At 46.2% G+C, this 11,170-nt stretch overlaps 1 protein-coding gene across 3 annotated transcripts in view; it reads right to left on the bottom strand.

The window, feature by feature from the left end:
- Positions 1 to 453: 453 nt before the first annotated feature.
- Positions 454 to 11,170, bottom strand: part of KLHL25 (kelch like family member 25) — a 53,211-nt gene continuing 42,494 nt past the window's right edge. For 2 of the 3 annotated variants that reach the window (XM_079913168.1, XM_079913166.1), the window contains exon 3: positions 454 to 809. The gene's annotated coding sequence lies outside the window, so the exon portion shown is untranslated. Of the gene's footprint in view, positions 810 to 8,700; positions 9,625 to 11,170 lie in introns of those variants that run through there. The other variant, XM_079913167.1, reaches the window with a different exon arrangement.

Genomic DNA, 11,170 nt, shown 5'->3' with positions numbered 1-11,170 from the left:
TGCTCCTGTCAGGAGATGGGGTCATTGCTGCCTCTTGGGCTGGGCTCTGAGGGGAGGTGATGGGGCCTGGTCTCCACATGCATCTGCACCTAGGCACAGTATCCTGTGGCATAGCTGGCCTGACCAGGAGGTGGTGAGGTCACTGGGGGCAAGGCCTGACTCTGGGGAGGGGCCTATTAACCCTGGGGGTCTGGGTGTCATTTGCTAATGGAGACTGGTGGGCATCGCTGAAGGGTTCCCTCCCTTAATGTGCTTTCTCCACAGCACATTCTGCTCTCAGCCCTGATGCACCTGTTTCCCAAAGGCCTGGGACATTATCTGTGGGGAGACATTACAACACCAATAGGGAAGCCCTGAGCCAAAGACCATGCTGTCAGTGCTGCCAACCCCACCCCTTCAGGGACACCCTCCCACCCACCCAGCACCCCCCATCCCAGTCCAGAACTTGCTGAAATAGGCGACCTCAAAGCTCTGCAAACATGTCCTTCTCCCTGAGGCTGAGGGAGTCCTGGCGTCCGTCCACACCCCCCCTTGAAAGGTCCTCTCCCCTGCAAACCACTGCAAAGCAGGAAAGGCCTCAGCCAGACACACAGGGCGCTGGAGATGGATTTTCTTCTCTGAAGCTCAGAGCAGCCCCCAAAGCCACTCAGAGCAGCCCCCGAAGCCACCCAGAGCTGGTGGGGCCGACTTCCAGCTGCTCAGAGTACTGGCCTGGGGCCGGGCTGAGCTTCCCGCCGTGGCAGACAGGGTCAGGGCCACCGTGCAACAGTGAGGGCTGCAGCCATGGGGTGGGGAGAAACACACAGCGTCTGTGGAGGAATGAGAGAGAGAGAATGTGAATCCTGCCGACAATGTTCTGTCCTAACCTGGAACCAGATGATGATCAAGAGGCCACAGGGAAGGGCTGGAGCTCAGGCCCCGAGTGGAAGGCCTGAGTGTGAGAACGGAGCTCTCTCATTTACCAGCAGTGCAGCCCCGAATGGCTCTGTAACCTTCCTGAGGCATGCTTTCCTCACCTAGAATATGGGAACTACTCATGGGTCCATTCAGCCCCTCCAGCCATGTGCACCTGAGCACCCTCAAACCGGCAGGCACCGTTCCAGGCCTGGGGAAACAGGAAGGGCAGACACAGCTACTGCTGTCTCCATGGATCATCCTTCAGTGGGAGAAACTTCAGGCTCGTACGAATAGATGTATACAGTCATCACACACTAACAAAAGAGCTATATGTTAAAAATAAAAAGTTAGAGATGAGAGAGCCATTTCACACTAGGAACGCTTGTCTGAAGTCCTGGGTGAGAGGCCTCTGTACCGGCAACCTATGAACAAGTGAAACTGAACTAAGCACAAAGGAAAAAAAGGAGCCAATAAAACATGGAAGAAAGTAGCGTATAAAACAGTGATTAGAGGAGACGGAGACAAGATGGCAGAGCAGAAGGATGGGAGCTCACCTCTTCTTACAAAATCACCAAAATCACAACTGCTTAACAACCACTGACAAAAAGATGCTGGAACCTACCAAAAAACATATCCTACATCCAAAGACAAAGAAGAAGCCACAAAGAGAGGTAGGAGAGGTGCAACTGCGATAAAATCAAATACCACGCCCACCAGTGGGCAACCCACAAACTGGAAAATAATTATACCACAGAAGTTCTCCTACAGGAGTGAAAGTTCTGAGTCCCACGTTGGTATCCCCAGCCTTGGGGTCTGGCAATGGGAAAAGCCCCCAGAGAATCTGGCTTTGAAGGTTAGCAGGGTTTGTTCACAGGAATTCCACAGGACTGGGAGAAACAGAAACTAAACTCTTGGAGAGTGTAGACAAGGTCTCATGCAAAGCAGGATACAGAAAAAAAGCAGTAACCTCATAAGAGCCTGGGCCAAACCTACCTGCTGATACCAGAGGGTCTCCTATGGAGGCGGGGGGCTGTGGCTCACTGTGGGGACAAAGACACTGGCAGCGATAGTTCTGAGGAGTGCTCATTGGCACGAGTCCTCCCAGAGGCCACCATTTTCTCACTAGGACCTGGCCCCACCCAACAGCCTGTGGGATCTAGTGCTGGGACGCCTCACGCCAAACGGCCAACAAGGTGGGAACACAGCCTCACCCATAAGTAGGTGGGCTGCTTAGAGTCTTCCTGAGCGCACAGTTGTCCGCTAAACACACCCCCTTGACTTGGCCCTGCCCACCAGTGGGACAAGACCCAGCTCCGCCCACCAGTGGGCAGGATCCAGTCCCTCTCACCAGGAAGCCTTCACAGGCCTCTTAGACAGCCTCATCTACCAGGGGGCAGAGAGCAGAAGCAAGAAGAACTACAACCTATGAAACAGAAACTGCAGTCACAGAAAGCTAGACAAAATGAGATAGCAGAGGAATATGTCCCAGATGAAAGAATAAGATTAAACCCCAGAAGAAAAAGTAAGTGAAGTGGAGACAGGCAGTCTACCCCCCAAAAAAATTCAGAGTAATGATAGTAAAGATGATCCAAGATCTCAGAAAAAGGAGGTACAGATCGAGAAGATACAAGAAATGTTTAACAAAAACCTAAAAGAACTAAAGAACAGAGATGAACAATATAAAACTGAAATGAAAAATACATCGGAAGGAATCAATAGAATAACTGAGACAGAGGAACAGGTAAGTAAGCTGGAAGACAGAATGGTGGAAATCAATGCCACAGATGAGAATAAAGAAAAAAGAATGAAAAGAAATGAGGACAGTCTAAGAGACCTCTGGAGCAACATGAAACGCACCAACATTTGCATTTTAGCAGTCGCAGAGGGAGAAGAGGGAGAGAAAGGACCTGAGAAAATATTTAAAGAGATAATAGCTGAAAATTTGCCTAACATGGGAAAGGAAACAGTCACCCAAGTCCAGGAAGCACAGAGAGTCCCAGGCAGGATAAATCCAAGGAGGAACACACCAAGAAAGATAGTAATCAAATTGACAAAAATTAAAGACAAAGAAAAAATATTAAAAACAACAAGGGAAAAATAACACATAATATACAAGGTACCTCCCATAAGGTTACCAGCTGATTGTTCGTCAGAAACTCTGCAGGCCAGAAGGGAGTAGCACCGTATATTTAAAGTGATGAAAGGGAAGAGCCTACAACCAAGAATACTCTACCCAGCAAGGCTCTCAGTCAGATTTGACAGAGAAATCAAAAGCTTTACAGACAAACAGAAGCTAAGAGAATTCAGCACCACCAGACCAGCTTTGCAACAAATGCTAAAGGAACTTCTCTAGGTGGAAAAGAAAAGGCCACAACTAGAAATAAAAAAATTACAAATGGAAAACCTCACCGATAAAGGCAAACATACAGTAAAGGCAGGAAATCATCTACACACAAATATGATATCAAAGCCAGCAACTGTGAGAAGGGGAGAGCACAAATGCAGAATATTGGAAATGCATTTGAAATTAAAAGAACAGGAACTTAACAATCTTGTTTATATATAGACTGCTATTTCAAAACCTCACGATAACTGCAAACCAAAATCTACAATACACAAACAAGAAAAAGGAATCCAACACAACACTAATGTTAGTCATGAAATCACAAGAGAACAACAGAGGAAGATAAAAGAACTAGGAAAACAAATCCAAAACAATCAACAAAATGGCAATAAGAACACACATATTGATAATTACCTTAAATGTAAATGGATTAAATGCTCCAACCAAAAGACAAAGACTGGCTGGATACAAAAACAAGACCCATATATATGTTACCAAAGACCCACTTCAGATCTAGGGACACATACAAACTGAAAGTGAGGGGAGGAGAAAAGGCAAATATTAACAGCCATAAAAGAAGAAATCAACAGTAACAATAATAGTGTGGGACTTTAACACCCGACTTTCATCATTGGAGAGATCATCCAGACAGAAAATCAATATGGAAACACAGGCCTTAAATGACACATTAGAAAAGATGGACTTAATTTATAGAGTATTCTGTTCAAAAGCAACAGTATACACAGTCTTCTCAAGTGCACATGGAACATTCTCCAGGATTGACCACATGCTAGGCCACAAAGTGAGCCTTGGTAAATTTAAGATAATTGAAATCATATCAAGCATCTTTTCCAACCACAATGCTATGAGATTAGAAATCAATTACAGGAAAAAAACCTGTAAAAAACACAAACATGTGGAGGCTGAAACAATATGCCACTAAACAACCAATGGATCACAGAAGAAATCCAAGAGGAAATCAAAACATACCTAGAGACAAATGACACCGAAAATACGACGATCCAAAACCAATGGGATGCAGTAAAAGCAGTTCTAAGAGGGAAGTTTATAGCAATACAATCTTACCTCAGGAAACAAGAAAAATCTCAAACAACCTAACCTTACACCTAAAGCAACTAGAGAAAGAAGAACAAACAAAACCTAAAGTTAGTATAAGGAAAGAAATCATAAAGATCAGAGCAGAAATAAATGAAATAGAGATGAAGAAAACAATAGAAAAGATCAATGAAACTAAAAGCTGGTTCTTTGAAAAGATAAACATAATTGATAAACCTTTAGCCAGACTCATCAAGAAAAAAAGGAATAGGGCTCAAATCAATAAAATTAGAAATGCAAAAGAAGAAGTTACAACCAACACCACAGAAATACAAAGGATCATAAGAGACTACTACAAGCAACTATATGCCAATAAAATGGGCAACCTAGAAGAAATGGACAAATTCTTAGAAAGGTACAATCTCCCAGACTGAACCAGGAAGAAATAGAAAATATGAACAGACCAATCACAAGTACTGAAATTGAAACTGTGATTTAAAAACTCCAAACAAACAAAAGTCCAGGACCAGATGGCTTCATAAGCAAATTCTATCAAACATTTAGAGAAGAGTTAACACCTGTCCTTCTGAAACTAATCCAAAAAACTGCAGAAAAAGGAACACTCCCAAACTCATTCTATGAGGCCACCATCACCCTGATACCAAAACCAAAGATACCACAAAAAAGAAAATTACAGGCCAATATTACTGATGAACATAGATGTAGAAATACTCAACAAAATACAAGCAAACCAAATCCAACAATACATGAAAAGGATCATACACCATGATCAAGTGGGATTTATCCCAGGGATGCCCAGATTCTTCAATATCTGCTAATCAATCAGTGTGATATACCACATTATAAAACTGAAGAATAAAAACCATATGATCATCCCAATAGATTCAGAAAAAGCTTTGACAAAGTTCAACACCCATTTATGATTAAAAAAAAACCTCTCCAGAAAGTAGGCATAGAGGGAACATACCTCAACATAATAAAGGCCATATACAACAAACCCACAGCTAACATTCTCAACAGTGAACTGAACACATTTCCTCTAAGATCAGGAACAAGACAAGGATATCCACCCTCGCCACTATGATTCAACACAGCTTTGGAAGTCCTAGCCACGGCAATCAGAGAAGAAAAAGAAATAAAAGGAATCCAAGTTGGAAAAGAACTGTCACTGTTTGCAGATGACATGATACTATACAGAGAAAATCCTAAAGATGCTACCAGAATACTACTAGAGCTCATCAATGAATCTGGTATAGTTGCAGGATAGAAAATCAATACGCAGAAAACTGTTGCATTTCTATACACTAACAACAAAAGATCCAGAAAGAGAAATTAAGGAAGCAATCCCATTTACCATCACATCAAAAAGAATAAAACACCTAGGAATAAACCTACCTAAGGAGACAAAAGACCTGTACTCTGAAAACGATAAGATGCTGATGAAAGAAATCAAAGCTGACACAAACACATGGAGAGATACACCATGTTCTTGCATTGGAAGAATCAATACCATCAAAATGAGTATACTACCCAAGGCAATCTACAGATTCAATGCAATCCCTATCAAATTACCAATGGCATTTTTCACAGAACTAGCACAAAAATTTTTTTTAATTTGTATGCAGACACAAAAGACCCCAAATAGCCAAAGCAATCCTGAGAAAGAAAAATGGAGCTGGAGGAATCAGGCTCCCTGACTTCAGACTATACTACAAAGCTACAGTCATCAAGACAGTATGGTACTGACACAAAAACAGAAATATAGCTCAATGGAATGGGATAGAAAGCCCAGAAATAAACCCATGCACCTATGGTCAATTAATCTATGATTAAGGAGGCAAGAATATAAAATGGAGAAAAGACAGCCTCTTCAATAAGTAGTTCTGAGAAAACTGGACAGCTACATGTGAACGAATGAAGTTAGAACACTCCCTAACACCATACACAAAAAGAAACTCAAAATGGATTAAAGACCTAAATGTAAGTCCAGATACTATAAAACTCTTAGAGTATCTTTTTCAATCCATCTCTCAGAGTAATGGAAATAAAAACAAAAATAAACAAGTGGGACCTAATCAAATTTAAAAGCTTTCGCACAGCAAAGGAAATCATAAACGTAAAGACAACCCACAGAATGGGAGAAAATACTTGCAAAGGATGCAACCAACAAGGACTTAATCTCCAAAATTTACAAACAGCTCATGCAGCTCAATATCAAAAAAACAAGCCAATCAAAAAATGGGTGGGGCTTCCCTGCTGGCACAGTGGTTGAGAGTCTGCCTGCCGATGCAGGGGACACAGGTTCATGCCCTGGTCCAGGAAGATCCCACATGCCGCGGAATGGCTAGGCCTGTGAGCCATGGCCGCTAAGCCTGCCTGTCCGGAGCCTGTGCTCCGCAACGGGAGAGGCCACAACAGTGAGAGGCCTGTGTACCGCAAAACAAAAAAGGGCGGAAGACCTAAATAGACATTTCTCCAAAGAAGACATACAGATGGTCAAAAAGCACATGGAAAGATGGTCAACATCACTAATTATTATATAAATGCAAATCAAAACTACAATATCACCTCACACCAGTCAAAATGGCCATCATCGAAGTCTACAAACAATAAATGCTGGAGAGGGTGTGGAGAAAAGGGAACCCTCCTACACTGTTGGTGGGAATGTAAATTGGTACAGCCACTATGAAGAACAATATGAAGGTTCCTTAAGAAACTAAAAATAGAACTACCGTATGATCCAGTAATCCCACTCTTGGGCATATAGTTGGAGAAAAACACGGTTCAAAAGGATACATGCACCCCAATGTTCATGGCAACGCTGTTTACAATAGCCAGAACATGGAAGCAACCTAAATATCCATGGACAAATGAATGAGTGAAGATGTGGTACGTATATATAATGGAATATTACTCAGCCATTAAAAAGAATAAAATAATGCCATTTCCAGCAACATGGATGGACCTGGAGATTATCATACTAAGTGAAGTAAGTCAGACAGAGAAAGACAAACATATGATATCGCTAATATGCAGAATCTAAAAAAATGATACAAATAAAACTTATTTACAAAACAGAGCCACAGACTTAGAGAACAAACTTATGGTTACCGGGAGCGGGGAAAGGGCTGGGGGAGGGATAGATTGGGAGTTTCGGGTTGACATGTACTCACGACTATATTTGAAATAGATAACCAACAAGGACCTACTGTACAGCACAGGGAACTCTGCTCAATATTCTGTAATAATCTAAATGGGAAATGCATTTGAAAAAGAATAGATACAAGTGTATGTATAACTGAATCACTTTGCTGTACACCTGAAACTAATACAACATTGTTAATCAACTATACTCCAATATAAAATAAAATTTTTAAAAATAATAAAATAATACAATAAAAAAAGAAAAAAATTAGAGATTAGAAGGAGGACTTTCTTTTTTACTTTGGTGGAGGCTATGGGAAGGAGGTAATATTTAACCTAAGACCTGCAGGACAGACGAGTTTTCTAGAAAGGCAAAAAGCACTCCAGGCAGAAGGAATGGCATGTGCATAGCCCTGGGGATAGGAATCTGGTATTGATATTTTTGAGAACCTGAATGTAGGCCAGTGAGGTTGGAAATGGTGAGAGAGGGAGGGCAGACATGGTCACGGCCAGTCAGGTCACCACGAAGAACAGTACAGCTATGGGCAGCAGCCAACACATTCATTCCTGCACTTGACAAATATTTACTGCACAGCCTATCAACCCAGACCCTGCAGGACAGATGCAGTGGTGAATGAGGTCAGACGGTCCCCATGGTCATGAAGCTCACACTCCAGTGCTGGGTTCTCAATCAGTGTGGCATCTGCTCTGAGCTTCGCATTTTCCTGTGGAAAATAAGGACAGATACCTGCCTTCTCCCAGAGAAGGATGGAGCCATCTAATGCACACAAAAGGCTTAGCGTAGAATGTCCTGGAAGCAACGAAGAAAACACAGCTGGCCAGTGTGATCATTTCTAAGGCCCAACCCACAGCGACAGCTTGGCATAACCTAGCCCAACTCCAAGCAGAGACGTGGCCGTGGACGTGTGTCCAGGAGGTGGTGCCCTCGGCTGGGGTAGCAGCTCCTGAGTTGATCACCTAGTGGAGAAAGGATACAGCAGGCGCAGGAAGGACCTAGAGGGGTGGGGAGTGGGGAACACTCAGGACAGCGATGGGCAGACTGCCCACTCAGCCTCCACTGGCAGACACACCCCTGTGGGATTCTATTTTAAAAACAGGTTCTCTGGAGTACCAGGGGAGGGAGCTGGGGGTTCTTGCCAAGGGTGTTCCCCACTCCCCACCCATCCACAATGCCAGACAGCACACTTACTCTGGCCAGCTCTCTGAGTGTCATGGGCTCAGAGGCAGCCCTAGACCAAGGAGGCAGGTTTGTGCCAGGGGACACAGATGATGTGCCCCCGCCTCCACCCACACCGAGCTGCCCAAAGGGGTCTCACGGCAGCTCCAAAAAAGAAAAGAGAAGGAGCCCCCTGCACAGGCGGGCTGAGCTCTCCATAAACCTGCATATCCAGCCATCCAAGAGGCAGAGGGAGGCAACACAACTTCCACAAAGCATCAGTTAGCGGAGACCACATTCTCGGTCTTGCGTCTTTGGGTGTATTTCACCTGTACAATTGTTAGCGTTGCAGCTGTGAAAGAGCTACAAACACAGGGAGCTTACATCTAGTTGTAAGTCTGTACATATTTAAGTAACATTATAATGAAAAAAATTCAAGCCAGGACTGGGACCTGTGGACCTGTTTCCTTCAAGTAGGATGCGCCCCTCATTCCCAAGGCTTCTGGAAGGCGGACTCAAGTTCTGCTGGAAGCTGGTCGAGCCCAGGGGGTCAGCAAGCTCCCAGATGTGTGGGCTGGGCAAGGCGACCACTGTGCTCTCAGTGGGGCTGGTGAAGGGCCCCCAAATCCCTCCAAGCTCCTCACAGGCCCCTAAACGTCCTGAGAAGCTCTAAGGCGGTGAACCCAAAGCTTGGGGGCCTGCCCGCCCTACCCGCCAGAACACCAAGCAGACACGGGGTTCCCCTCGGGGCAGGCCCCAAGCCAAGCCTCAGAGCCCCCTGTGCTGGGGGTGAGGGACTGTGGGATCCTGACCTGGGGGGTGGCCCTTCTGGGCTGTGCCGAGTTGCTGAGGAAGAGGTGGCACCCAGAAGGCAGAGGAGCTGGGAAGCCGCACTGCCTGGATCACTCAGGCGCGTCCCATGGCCGTCCTGGTCTGCGCCACCCTGATTTCTGGCAGTTGCTTCTCTGAGGCCTGGTTTCCTCATCTGTGAAATGGGACCATGCATCAATGCAAAAATGGTGCCCGCCACGTCAGTAAACAAAGGATGTTGCAGCCGCCCCCGACGGTGCACCCTGAGGAGACTCAGGATGGGAAAGCACAGGATACTGGACCCCTGACAGCTGAAGTGCATCATAAAGGAATGACTTCAGTGAGCCCAGACTCTTGCACCTTCCCATACACAGAAAAGCGCTACATGCCTTAACTTGCGATGTCTGGTTTCTTTAACAATATTCTTCTGATGTTCTGACTACCTGGTCTTCGTTGCAAGAACTCCTATATGTGCTGGTTCCCCCCATGCCCTCTTGGGAGCAGTCCCTCAGAGCTATCTGAGAAGCTGTGTCCCAGGCTTAAGTCTTCAGTTTTGTCCGCCAAATAAAACATAATTCTCAACCTTTAGGTTGTGTGTTTTTTTTTTTTTTTCAGTCAACAGGACACTTGTCTAGCCCACCGCCCGTGCACAGTGGCCCCAGCCAGCCCCATGACTGCCCTCGCTGTCCCGTGGCGTGCTGGTGGGGGCCTGCCATGCGGACCACAGCCACTAACGCCATCCCCATTGCGGGCCTGGCATGGGGCGGCCCTGGTTAACACGGACAGAACGGGAGGCCGTGCGTGTGCAGGCGGATGGGTGGACACGGGGTGTTGCAGAAGGCCTGCTCCGGGCACCCCCCCGGCCACACCAGCCCAGCCCTGAATCCTGTGCTCCGGGGTTGCCTCTCGGGCGCAATCTCTCTTAAGGCAGGACAGGATGTGCTGAATCAGCCCTCCTCTGGTGGCAACTGAGTCCCCTGTAGAGACCACAGCACCCACGCCGTGGGCTGGGGAGCACGGAAGGAACAAGGCCCGTGTGGCACTCAGCCAGGCAATGGCAAGTGCAATCCCGACCGTGAGGGATGGACCCTTCCAGAAGGAGGGGCTGGCCCAGGGACATCCAGAGGTCCCTGCGCCCAAAGCATCCCGAAACCATTATCACCACCGTCCCCTCCTCCTCGCAACCTCATATAAAAGCGGACTCTGAACCCAGCCCCTCACTCGGTCTCTCCTCCTCAACTACTGTGAGTAATAGTTTTTATTCCTGTTTTCCAGATGAGAAAGCTGAAGCTCAGAGAAGTTAAGCAACCAGGGTCAAGCAGCCAGCAAGAGTCAGAGCCGCCCCTTCCACGGTCCCTGAAACGGGGGGAAGTCCTGGAAGAGTAAAGGGCTCACTGGGTCCAGCTGACCTACCCCCCACCCTCTCCCGCTTGGGGAAGAACTGCCCTCCAGGGTCCCGGGGATGGGCAAACACCAGACAGGGTCAGAGCCACCTGGGCTGGGTGGCCCGAGATGGGAGGAGCCTTTGGGCCCCACAGGTGACCAGCCTAAGTTCCCAGAGTGTGGGAACAGGGACTCAACAAGGAAACGCCAGTGTTCTCTTTGAAGCCTATTCCCCAGGACCAAGATATTTTGCTGGTCAAATTTTTCTCCCAAAGAGGAAGAGAGCACATTAAAACAGAACAAAGCAGAGAAACCTTAAAGGAGAACAAAGCCTATTC

This window comes from Stenella coeruleoalba, assembly GCF_951394435.1.
Source record: "Stenella coeruleoalba genome assembly, chromosome: 2".
In the NCBI taxonomy this organism is placed as follows: domain Eukaryota; kingdom Metazoa; phylum Chordata; class Mammalia; order Artiodactyla; family Delphinidae; genus Stenella; species Stenella coeruleoalba.
Note: the sequence above shows the minus strand (reverse complement) of the source record. Positions and strands in the feature narration are given on the sequence as shown.